This window comes from Anastrepha ludens, chromosome 2 (genome assembly GCF_028408465.1).
Source record: "Anastrepha ludens isolate Willacy chromosome 2, idAnaLude1.1, whole genome shotgun sequence".
NCBI classification, from domain to species: domain Eukaryota; kingdom Metazoa; phylum Arthropoda; class Insecta; order Diptera; family Tephritidae; genus Anastrepha; species Anastrepha ludens.
In genome coordinates, this window is record NC_071498.1 from 157629280 (window position 1) to 157642470 (window position 13191).

At 35.1% G+C, this 13191-nt stretch overlaps 1 protein-coding gene across 1 annotated transcript in view; it reads right to left on the minus strand.

Annotated features, from left to right (window-relative positions):
* The window catches only part of LOC128855675 (5-hydroxytryptamine receptor 1), a 45487-nt gene extending 35167 nt beyond the window's left edge, over nt 1-10320 (minus strand). Inside the window, exon 1 of the mRNA XM_054090772.1 lies at nt 10264-10320. The gene's annotated coding sequence lies outside the window, so the exon portion shown is untranslated. The remainder of the gene's footprint in view (nt 1-10263) is intronic.
* Between the last annotated feature and the right edge of the window lie 2871 nt (nt 10321-13191).

Consider the following 13191-nt stretch of genomic DNA (forward strand, 5'->3'; position numbering starts at 1 on the left):
TCATATTTTCTGAAGACACTTTGATATCGACAGATTTTTTATTGTTTATGGTGAAATGCCTCCCAGCTGGCGGGAAAGAGTGCAAGGAGCAGAGTGACAGAATAATTGAGCACATTTTTTGCAAATAATAATTTGATTTCGCTATAAAGAATATTTTTCAGTTATTGCAGCTTGTTTTCGTCGTGCAGGATATAAAACAATTTTCAACTGAAACCACTTTCAAACAATCCAATAAATGAATAAATGCTTTTGTACAGTTGTGTACCTCTTAGGTTTGTGCGATACTTTGGTGTTTTTGTGAAAATGCACACTTTCTGTTTCTCGGCAACCATAACATTTGATAATAAACAATAATACAGCCTCGCATCTACACACCAATAAATTTGAATTCCTTTGAAGAATGAGGCAATTTATTTTATTCTTTATGTGACAAAAATAGCTGATAAATAAAATGAAAGCACATAACGATAAAAATACGCACACAAGTGGGTGGGAGGGCGCCCCATCCCCATGGGGCCATACAAATGTTTTCTTTTGTGAGTCACACGCCCTTTCTGCAGGTGTTTGCTGTTACTTAAATTTATGGATCAAGTCAATACGAGAACTGCCCCTTACACTTTGCGCCCAGTAATGGAAATAAAGCAAAATAATGATTAGAATGGTGGCTTTATTTGTTTTCAAAATGAGAATATAAAGTGTCAAGTCAATATAAAGGGTCGTCCGAAAGTAATGCATATTGAGACTTATTACAAGGGGTGCCTTTTATATGTCGGGATATGGCAACCCTGGTGTAGCAATCTGGCAACTGACAGCTGTATCGCAAAGTTTGACATTTTTTGGCTTTTACGTACTCAGAACGTTTTGAAATACCAGCGCTATTTGTGTTGTTTACAGTAACTTAAAAGATTCATTTCGGTCCAAAAATGGAATTAAATCGTGAACATTTTCGTGCAATTATTTTTTACAACTTTAGACGTGGATTAACTCAGCAACATTGCATGGATGAACTTAATTCATTTTTTGGCGATGAAGCTCCATCAAGGACCAGTGTTTATCGATGGTATGGTGAATTCAATCGTGGTCGTAGTTCACTCCAAGACGAATTTCGAGAAGGTCGTCCAAAATCAGTTGTATGCTGTGCGCGAACTGATATTGCAAGATCGTCATGTGACCTATCGTGAGATTGAGACAATCTTAGGCATTAGTGGGACCAGCATACATTCAATATTGCATAAACATTTGACTGTCAAAAAAATTTGTTCGCGTTGGATCCCACACAATTTGTCAATCGCTCAAAAAAAGGCTCGTGTCGATTGGTCGAAGGAAATGCTCAAAAAATACGAACGCGGGGCTTCGAAACACGTCTATGACATCGTGATAGGTGATGAATCATGGATTTACGTGTATGAGCCCGAAAGTAAACAGGAGTCGACTGTATGGGTGTTTCAAGATGAGCCAAATCTAACAAAAGTTGTTTGCGCACGAAGCACTTCCAAGCAAATGGTCGCCTGTGTTTTCGGAAAAACTGGACATGTTGCAACCGTACCACTAGAACAATGCAGAACAGTAATATCTAAGTGGTACACAACCATTTGTTTGCCAGTTGTCTTCCAAGAAATTAGGAAAACCAATCGCCAAAGATGAATCACTCTTCACCAGGACAAGGCGAGCTCTCACACATCGGCTCAAACAACTGCATTTTTGAGCACCCAAAACATCGAATTAATGGGTCATCCGCCGTATAGTCCTGACTTGGCACCGAATGACTTCTTTTTATTCCCGTACGTAAAAAACAAACTGGGAGGTCAACGTTTTTCGACACCTGAAGAAGCGGTTGCGGCATTCAGAATGCATGTTTTGGAGGTATCTCATTCAGAGTGGCAAAAGTGCTTCGACCATTGGTTCAAACGCATGCAAAAGTGTATAGATCTTCATGGAGAATATTTTGAAAAACAATAAAATGATTTTCGATGAATAAAATTTGTTTTTGTTCTCTAATCCCGACATATAAAAGGCACCCCTCGTATGAAAATGATCGGTCTCTTAGAATAACAAATCGTAAAATCCGTGACGGTTTTTTACGGAAATAATCAACTGAATAAGTCCGCAATTCAAAGGTTGGTGAAGAAATTTCAAGAAACTGCTTCTCTCGTGGATAGAAAAAGGACTATCGGAGCAAAAACTGGCCGTTCTATTGGAAATATTGCTGCTGTAGCACAAAGTCTTGCTGGAAAATCTTTTAAATCGATACTTGGATATTCTTATTCATGAATTACAAATATCTCGGAATGCATCTTAACTGCTAGCTTACGCGGAAAACCCATATATATCACCCAACTATATCACAAATACCCAAATTCACTGTGATCTCAAAGCTCTCACAATACCTAAAGAAATCAAGAAGTATGTTTAATCACACAACAAAATACTTCAATCGCACCCAAGCCACTTAATTACAGTCATTATGACCTATCCCATTTATTTTACCAGAGTGAAGAGGAAACCGACAATATGAGGTCTATGCTAAAAAGCAAAAATTGCGGAATGGTTTCACCACTGGGTGCTTTCCATGTTTGTCTCGTAGAGTATGTTAGAACAAATATTGTTAAATGTTTAAAAAAATGGACAATAAATAAAAAACAAAAACTCAAACACAAAAAAAAGAATCGACTGTTTAAGGAATTTCATCTGTAGGCCTACTCGTGGTGGACATTTCAAGGATGCAATTTTGCACTTATAGTAGAAAATAGCCGCATTTTGAATAAAAATATTGAAACCTGAAAGATTCTGGGGTTTTACTTGTTTTATTTCAAAACAACGTGTTTTTCGACGTACCCTTTACTTTAAGTATGCCATTTTTCGGAGTAAGCCAGACGAGAAACTGGCAGACCGTAGGTATTTTCATATTTCATATGAGCAATGCACCGATTTGCCTATCAAATAAGATCATGAACACAAAAGGCAACTTGATGCATACTTACAGGTGAATAGGCGCAGAAAAAATTATGTGTAGTAAAGGATTTTCCAATAAGAGGTGTTATTTTCGTAAAAGATCAATGGTTTTGTTGCTTGTGTGGCACGTCGCGCCGTCTCGTGGAAAATAAACGTTGTCCAGATCAATACCATCCAGTTCCGGCCACAAAGAAATCGTTAATCATCTCTCGATAGCGCAATCTATTCACCGTAACTGTTGCTCCAGCTTCATTTTCGAAAAAGTAAGATCCAATGACTCCGCCGGACCATAAACCGCACCAAACAGTCAGACGTTGAGGATAGAGAGGCTTTACAACAATAACTCATGGATTTTCTGAGTCCCAGATCCGACAATTTTGCTTGTTGACGAAACCACCGAGGTGGAAATGGGTCTCATCACTCAAGATAATTTTTCGATGGAGTTCCGGACCACTTTCATGCATTTCAACGATCCAGTCAGCAAAGGCACAACGTTGTTGATGATCGGCCGGCTTGAGTTCTTGAGTTAACTGGACTTTATAAGCTTAAGACCCAAATCTTTATGCAAAATAGGGGGTAATGACGTTTGTGGAATGCCACATACCAAAGAACGACGAGGATGGACAAACCTGGGTTTTCTTCAACACTTTCGACTACAATAGCAATATTTTCGGCTGTTCTTGAGCGACGTGCACAGGTTTTACTCTTCACATTACTAACTTGTCGCAACAGCACGAATTTTTTCACCAATCTCTATATTGCGATCCGAGAAGGTGCTCCACGATAACCCAAAAATGTTCGAATTTTACGAACCGTCTCTGCCAAATTTTCACCACTTTTATAGTGAATTTCAATAATTTCAATGCGTTGTTTAAGCGTGTATCGTTCCATTTTTATTAATGGTGGAGTTTCTACTTGTCAAGTATCAAAAAAGTGACTACTTCAAAAGTGACATCTTCCGAAATAGCGGGTATTCAAAATAACAGCTGTTATTAGAAAACCCTTTATTAGTCCAGGTAGTACAAACATCTAAAAGTTTTTAAATCAAATTTCAGTTTAGTAAATATTTACGAAACTCCCAACCAAAATCAGCTGTATGAGAATTCCTAAAATGGCTTGTTCGTTGCTCTGGAAACTACCTAAATATATTATTAGCCGATTAAGGTTTACGACATGCAACGATACCCTTTAAAATACCCCGAAATTCACATAACTCAATACTTCGAACTCTGTACAAAATTAAAAAGAAATTTCAAAAAAGTTTATCAAAGTATTCCCTTTCGCAATAAATACACTTCTGCATTCGCTTGAACCCATTCAACCCATCAAAGCACTTTTGACATAGACTCAGCAGTGGATACCTCCAAAACGAGCTGTTTGATAAGTTCAACAGCTATTTCAGGCGTTCGAAAAATGTTGGCCTCGCATTTTATTTTCGGCATTCGGCAACACAAAAAAATCATTAGGCGCCAAATTGGGCCTATAAGACTGATGATCTACTAATTCGATCATTTAGTGCTCCAAAACTCGTTTGTATGAGCCGATAAGTGAGCGCTCGCAATGACTTCCTGAAGGATGACTCGTCTTTGGCACTTGGGTTTCCTTAGTTCTCCGCAAACTTTTGGGAAACAAATGGCTATGTATCGCTAAAAATTTACTGTGTTAAGTTTCTCTGGTGGTACAGTTGCAAAATGACAAAAATTTCGCAAAAAAAGCAGTCGGTCATTGCTTTTAGGTGCTTCTTCAGCGAACAACCTTTGTTGGATTAAGGTCATCCTGGAATGCCTATACTGTCGATTGCTGTATTATCTTTAGCTCATATGCACCGATCCAAAATTCCTCATCTGTTACGAAGTTATAGTCTAATTTTACCCACTCCGGCTGAGTTTCTTCAGCGTTTCTTTACACCAATCGAGAGGAGTCCTGTTTTAGGCTATTGGCAAATTATGCGATAGAAGAAGAGGTCGGCTGAGAAAAAGATGGAGAGATGACACAGAAGAAGGCATACGAACTATGGGCATATCTGATGCCAAAAGAAAGGCTGAAGGCCGAGTAACGAAGTCTAACAGAGGAATGCTTATCTAACAATGAATTTTTGCTGAAATGCTGATTCCACTAATGTTCAAGGATGCCTCTCGCGATGCATATAATGTGACATGCATGGTTATCTTGCGTTATCAATTGTAAATTATCCCAGCATCGTTTGATTCAAGCACAACAATCGTTATGTACGGTCTTCACTAAATTCATCCTCCAAAGATCAACGGGCCCACTGGAACTCATTGTACCAGTACCAGCATCTTACAGTAGCTAAATGTGGTGCGGCCGCCGTGGCCGAATGGGTTGGTGCGTGACTACTATTCGGAATTCAGAGAGACAACGTCGGTTCGAATCTCGGTGAAAGATCAAAAAATTAAGAAAACGTTTTTTCTAATAGCGTTCGCCCTTCGGTAGGCAATGGCAAACCTTCCAGTGAATTTCTGCCATGAAAAAGCTCCTCATAAAAAAATATCGGCCGTTCGGAGTCGGCTTGAAACTGTAAGTCCCTCCATTTGTGGAACAACATCAAGACGCACACCACAAATAGGAGGAGGAGCTCGGCCAAACACCCAAAACGGGTGTACGCGCCAATTATATACATATATAAATGTGGTGCTTCAAGGCCAAAAGTCGAAGTACGTATGGTAATTTCTTCAGTGCATCCCTTGCTCGATCATCTGCATCGAAAATCGTAGTAAATCATCGCACGAAAATTTTGAGGAATTACGTGCACGATTAAATTTTCAACTCATTGAAAAGAGGAGCAAGTAAAGCTTGTAAGTGAAAATGTTATATGTAAGTTTAAGCTAAAATGTATCAAAATTTTAGATGCAAATATCATACTGCAACTCATCAGACTTAGTGTTGTGAAGGCGAACCTGTTAAAAGGCATCCCTAGTATTCAGCGTAAAACGCGCAATCGTATTTTGTAGAGGAAATGGCGTAGTTTCCTACGTAAATATTATCCAGAGCCTAACGACTAGGTGGCTACTTTTTAGGCTTTTTATTTCAGACCTATCCAAACACATACATACATATGTACATATCCTCTACGTTATATAAAAATAGCACTTGGAATATAGAAACTTACTGTATTCACAGATTTGACAGTTCATTCGTTTCTCTCTTAATTTTAACAAATTTTTGTGAAAATAAACTTCGTTCTCCTACAAAAACCTTTAAAACAAAGATTTAGACTTTATGGAAATGAGAGAAAAAACAAATTTTTCTCAAAATTTCAAGCTTCTTGATAAGAATTCTTAGAGAAATTTCAAATATGCAAAATTTAAAATTAAAAAAAAAGCCCAGTTTTATAGTCCATTGAATTTTGATATAATAAAGTATAAGTTTTAAGTAGCTCCAAAATCGCGTTGATTTTTACAATTTTTTTCCTTGCATATAAAAAAAATATATATCGGACATTCGGTAAACGAAGCCAGAAAAAATTGTCAAGTTTTGAGACATTTCAAACTTGCACTTTATTATATCAAAATTCAATGGACTATAAAATTGCATACTCCAAATTTTTCAAAAACTTTGAAAGTTGGCATACTTGAAATTTTACTAATAATTTTAATTGAAAAGTGTGAAAGTTTGTTAAATTTGTTCTTTTTTTCTTCTTAATTAGCGCAAAGTTTGAAAGTTTGATTTAAACGGTTTTTGTAGGAACTTTGTTTTCTTAAAACTCTTCCGGCTACAAAACTGCTACAATTTTTGTAAAAGTTCTGATTGAAAGGTATGTTTTTGATGGAAGTTGATTAAATTTTTTAGAATTAGCAAAAAGTTTGAAACTTGAATTTAGCTGGTTCTTAAAAAAGAATAAAGTATATTTTTATGAAAAAAGTATGAAAATTAAATAAGAAATTGTCAGAACTTGTCAATTGACAAAACTTGTGAAATTTTGATGAAAAATCCTTAAATTTTTTACAATTTGCAAAAAGGTTTGAAATATAAATTTACTTGGTTTCTAATGAAAAATAAGGTATATTTTTATGAAAAAAGTATGAAAAACATACTATAGGGAGACGACTGGGTGTTCCAACAAGACAACGCCCCAATCCACGCGGCTCGTTTAACTAAGGCCTTCCAATCGTCAAGAAAAATTTCAGTTCTGGATTGGCCAGCACTAAGTCCCGATTTAAACACAATTGAGGACCTCTGGGGAATATTGTCGGCCCGTATTTATAAAAATGGTCGGCAATTTGAGACAATCAAAGACCTGAAAGGAGTTTTAGTGGAAGAGTGGGATAAGATAGGTGATCCCACTCTTCAAAACTTGGCAGACTCTATGCCTAAACGTATAAATGATGGCATTTCTCAAAATGGAAATCATATTGGGTTGGGGAAAAAGTAATGCCGTATTTTGTCAATTGAGCGCGATACTTAAACACATCTTGCGTTGTACTTATTGCATCGGGTCACACTAAACTGCGATTTGAAGATGACAATCTGTACTACAAGTGTCTCTTTGACAGTGTTGTGATCGGACGTTTCAGTCTTAAGTTACAGCGCGTCAAAGATGGAGTCCACCAAGCAAGAAATTCATCATATTTTACGTTTTTACCATCTTAGAGGTAAAAATGCAACGAAGGCGGCGGCAAAAATTTGTGAAGTTTATGGGCCTGATACTGTAACGATTCGCACATCAGAACGTTGGTTCGATCGATTTCGTTCTGGTGTAGTAGATGTCGAAGATGCTCCCCGTACTGATAGGCCAATCGTCGTAGAGACTGATAAAATCGTTGAAATTATCGAAAGAGACCGGCATGTGAGCATTCGCTCGATTAGTCAGGAACTAGATGTAGAACACAAAACCGTTTGGAACCATTTGCAGAAGATTGGATGCCAAAAAAAGCTGGATGTTTGGGTGCCACACGTTTTGACGCAAAAAAATCTCTTGGACCGAATCAATGCTTGCGATTCTCTGCTAAAACGGAACGAACTTGACCCATTTTTGAAGCGGATGGTGACTGGCGATGAAAAGTGGATCACCTATAACAACGCCAAACGAAAAAGATCGTGGTTGAGAAGCGGCGAGCCGGCCCAAACCATCACCAAGCCCGGATTGATCGCCAGGAAGGTTTTGCTGTGTGTTTGGTGGGATTGGAAGGGAATTATTGGGAGGTTGAATTAGTTTTAAAGGTGACACACAGATGGCGCTATTTATCACTTTATCGCGTTGGCAATACTGAATATATATTCATGACAAAGCTTCATCCCTAGGCTTTGTTTATCAGTATCTGTCATTTCGCTGAAGTATAAACAACGCAGTGTTTTCGTGCTCCGAGTATGTCAACTTTCGTGCCGTCGAAACGCAATTTGCGGGAAGCTTTGCTTTTCTGCTTCAATTTGAAAAAAAAAAATACAGCCTAAGCCCGTGAATTGCTGCAGGAGGCCTACCCAGACCATACTCCGTCGATTTCAACATGTGAGTACTGGTTTCGACGATTCAAAAGTGGTGATTTCCACACCGAAGACAAGGAGCGTCTTGGCCAGCCCAAAAAGTTCGAGGACGCGGAATTGGGGGAATTGGTAAACGAGGACTCGTGCCAAACCCAAGAAGAGCTTGCTGAATCATTGGGCGTTGATAAATCAACCGTTTGCAAGCGTCTAAAAGCGATGGGAATGATCCAAAAGCAAGGACATTGGGTCCCGTACGAGTTGAAGCTGCGCGACGTCGAACGGCGACTTTTTACGTGCGAATTGCTGATCGAGCGACAAAATCGGAAGGGTTTTTTGCATCCGGTGGTGACTGGTGACGAAAAATGGATCCACTACGACAACCCAAAATGCAAAAAATCATGGGGTTTGCCCGGCCACGCATCAACGTCGACGGCCAAGCAGAATATTCACGGCAAGAAAATCATGCTCTGCATTTGGTGGGATCAGGTCGGCGTCGTATATTTTGAGCTGCTCCAACCGGGCGAAACAATCACGGGGGATCGTTACCGACTGCAATTGATGCGTTTAAGCCGGTCATTGAAAGAAAAACGGCCGGAAACGGTAAAAAGGCACGACAAGGTTATTTTGCAACATGACAACGCTCGGCCGCATGTTGCTCAACCTGTCAAAAAATACCTTGGAACGCTTGGCTGGGAAGTGTTACCCCACCCGCCGTATAGTCCAGACATAGCTCCCTCCGATTATCATTTGTTCCGGCATATGAGTCTCGATTTGGCGGACCAGCGGTTCTCCTCGTACGAGGCTACCAAAATATGGGTTGAGTCATGGATAGCTAAGCAGCGACCAGAATTTTGGAGAAACGGCATCCGGAAATTGCCCGAAAGATGGGCGAAAGTTGTAGCTAGCGATGGCCAATACTTCGAATAAAATATTTTGTACCGTTTTTTCACAATAAAGCCCCAAATCTTCGAAAAAAACCTTTAAAACTAATTCAACCTCCAACTACCTCCACTATGAGCTGCTCAACTATGGCCAGACCCTTAATTCGGTCTTCTACTGTGAGCAACTTGACCGTTTGAAGCAGGCGATTGATCAGAAGCGGCCAGAATTGGTCAATAGGACAACGCTCGTCCTCACACATCTTTGATGACCCGCCAGAAGCTACGGGAGCTTGGATGGGATGTCCTATCGCACCCACCATATAGTCCGGACCTGGCACCAAGTGACTATCATCTCTTCCGGTCCATGCAAAACGCCCTTGGTGATACCAAGTTGGCCTCAAAAGAGGCTTGCGAAAACTGGTTGTCTGAGTTTTTTGCAAATAAGGAGGGGGGGTTTTATAAAGGGAGGATAATGAAGTTGCCTTCTAAATGGCAACAAACTTGCGAACAAAACGGGGCATATTTGACTTGAATCGGATAATTCTATGTACGTTAAATAAAGCGTCAAATTTCGATCACAAATACGACATATCTTTTTCCCAAACCCAATATTAATTATTAGAAAATCGACAGTTACAGAAACGTTGTAAACAAGTGTAAAAAAGGCCAAGGCACATATACTTATTTCATATGAAGTTATTTTAATTTAATACGTTTAGTCGAGTTGAGTTTTTGTGGTATAAGTTTTTGTTCCTATTTTTCCATAATATGTATTAGAATTAGTGGTTGAACCTTTCTCCTGCTTCTTTATAGTTTTTTATGTGAAAATACCCTTGCACATATACTTATTTCTTTGAGGTATGTGTCAAGATAACAAAGAAATTTGCAAATTATAGAAAATATGAAAATCGATTGGAAATGTTTGTACAGAGAAATCACTGACTTAAATTTGAAATTACAAGTGAAAGATTTTAAGCAATAAAATTACCTCTCGAAACTTTAAACAGCCAAAGCAGCGACTGTAACTTTCTTGGTACGATTATCTGCAAAGAAAGAAAAGTAATTTCAAATTATTACTCTCTCGAAAGTGAACCACAAAATATTGAAATGCTAAATATGTAATGCCCAATATGCATAAGCCTACAAATGCTATGCTAGGTAGATTTTTATGTGAGAGTGTATGGGTAGGTATGTATGCATGTACATGTGCACAAGTGCAAGCTAAGAGCACTCCAGCGCAATATGCTGAAGAACGAACTCAAGTGCCAGCACAAATGCATATACATAAGTAGGTAAAGAGGCAAACCATGGAAAATATTCTATAGAATATACAGTCAACGTCAGAAGAAAGTGTACACCAAATATTGATGTGTTTGACTATGCATTATTTTGTTCGTAATTTCAATTATTTTTAATAAAAAACAAAGTTGACTCTACAACAATAAACATATAAAGCAAAGTTTTGAACTTTGTTTAAGACTTGTAGAAATTCGTGAAATTTTCAAAAAAAGACTCTCTCATCAAAATTCAAACTTTTTCTGAGCATTTTTAGAAAAATAGTGGTTATGAAGTTTTATAGGTCATCGAATTTTTGGTATGTATGTTAAAGTGTAAATTTCAAGTATAACAAAAAATCACACTGAATGTAGGTGTGCATTTTGTTTTGACGCTCAAAGTATATGTAAACAGGGCGTTTTGTTAATGACTACAAAGACTTAAGGGCTACATTCTGTGGTGAAATTAATAGCAAAAGAGACCTAAAGAGGCCGACCCAAAACAAACGTTCGAAATGCCGTTTTTTCTTTTATTTATATCTGGTCTCATTGGGAAGGTGTGTCTTAAACGTCGAAACCTTTTGATGTAGAAGTCTTAGCTTACAAAAATAAAAGTTCACTCCAAACCTATACAATACAATACAAATACAATAATCTACTGGAACAAGTGCAAACTTGTTATTGGCTTTTTCTGAGAGACTTAAAGTGAGCGAAAAAAAATGTAATAATTAAAGCAAAATTTAAAAAAAATTGTATTGAAAATTTTTGTTGAAAAGTAAAAAACAGTTGAATAAAAATTTGTATTAAGAACTAAACAAAAATTGTTATTTAAAGTATTACATTGCATTATATATTTTTCTATAAAGCATTTTCATTAAAATTAAAAAAAAAAAAATTAATTTGAAAAAACAAAGAAAAAAAGTTTATTAAAAAAATTTAAAAATTCGTATTAAATTAAATATTTTTTACTTTATTAAAAATTAAAAAAAAAATTGCAACTAAAAATATTATATTACATTATGTATTTTTCTAAACATTTTTTTAAACATTAAAATTACAAAAAACAATTTTTTAATAAAAATATTAGATATAAAAAATTTATTAAAATTAACACAAAAAACTTTTATTAAAAATAAAAAAATATTAAAAATTACAATCAAAAAACACTGTTGTATTTAAAAGTATCTGTTTACAATATATATATATTTTTATTAAACATTTTCATTAATATTAAAAAAAAAATAATTTAAAAAAAAACAAAAAATGTTTATTAGAAATATTTAATATAAAAAAATTATTAAAAATTAAAAAAAAATTATTAAAAATAAAAAAGGATTTTTTAAAATTACAAAAAAAAAAAAATTTAAAGAAAAAAAATGTAATTTAAAATATTACATTACATTATATATTTTTTTATTAAACATTTTCATTAAAATTAAAACAAAAAAATTTAGTTAAAAAAAATGTGTTATTAAAAATATTAAATATACAAACTTTATTACAAATTCACACAAAAAACGTTTATTAAAAATAAAAAAAATATTAAAATTACAAAAAAAAATTAAAAAAAAGAATGGTAATTAAGAATATTATATTACATTATATATTCTTTTAATTAACAGTTTCATTAAAATTAAAACAAAAAAATTTAGTTAAAAAAAACAACAATTTTTTATTAAAAATAAAAAATTTACTAAAAATTTAAAAAAAATCTTTTATTAAAAATAAAAAATATATTAAAAATTACAATGAAAAATTATTAAAAAAAGCTGTTGGAATTAAAAATATTTTTATTAAACATTTTCATTAAAATTAAAAAAAAAACAAAATATGTTTGTTAAAAATATTAGATACAAAAAAATTATTAAAAATGAAAAAAAACTTTTATTAAAAATAAAACAAGAATTTATTAAAAAGAAGAGTTTATTAAAAAAGAATTTATAAAAAAAACAATTGTAATTAAAAATATTAATATACTACTTACATATTTTTTTATCAAACATTTTCATTAAAAATAAAAAAATTAAAAAATTTTAAATTAAAAAAGAGCAAACGAAATTTTTTTTTTTAAATATTAAATTACTATAAAAAAAATTCGGTTACGCTGTTTATTGAAAAAACTAAAATCTTAACCTGCAAGTATTCCGGCATTTTCGACTGTCAAATTAGTTATCAAATCTTAAGGGCAGCATCATACGTTAGACTTTTTCTTCCCTATTTTAGGAGCTATAATTGTTTGAACTTTGGCCCGCTTTACACATTTCCTAAAGGTTTATTACCTTTATCAGCTGGACAATCAAGTTAGCCTTGAAAAAAAATTCCTTATCACTTCAAAAATATGCGAAAAAATGTTGGTCGCGTTAAGCTTTCAGGAATATTAACTTTATGCTACTTTGGGACTAATTTTGTCTTGCGAAAGATTTGTTGATTGCCAATTCGCTGGATACCAATGATTTATGAATAAATAAATAAATACACGGTATTTTTTACACGAAAGTCCTGAACCGAAAAGTTTCGTGCCTAACACATAAATGGTACCAGTTTATTGCATCCACCTTCTTTTCAGTTGGTACTAACCCTAAAAAGACAGCTGGTAAAATTTCATGATATGCTATTCATTATTTCGTGAGTTATTCTGCTAA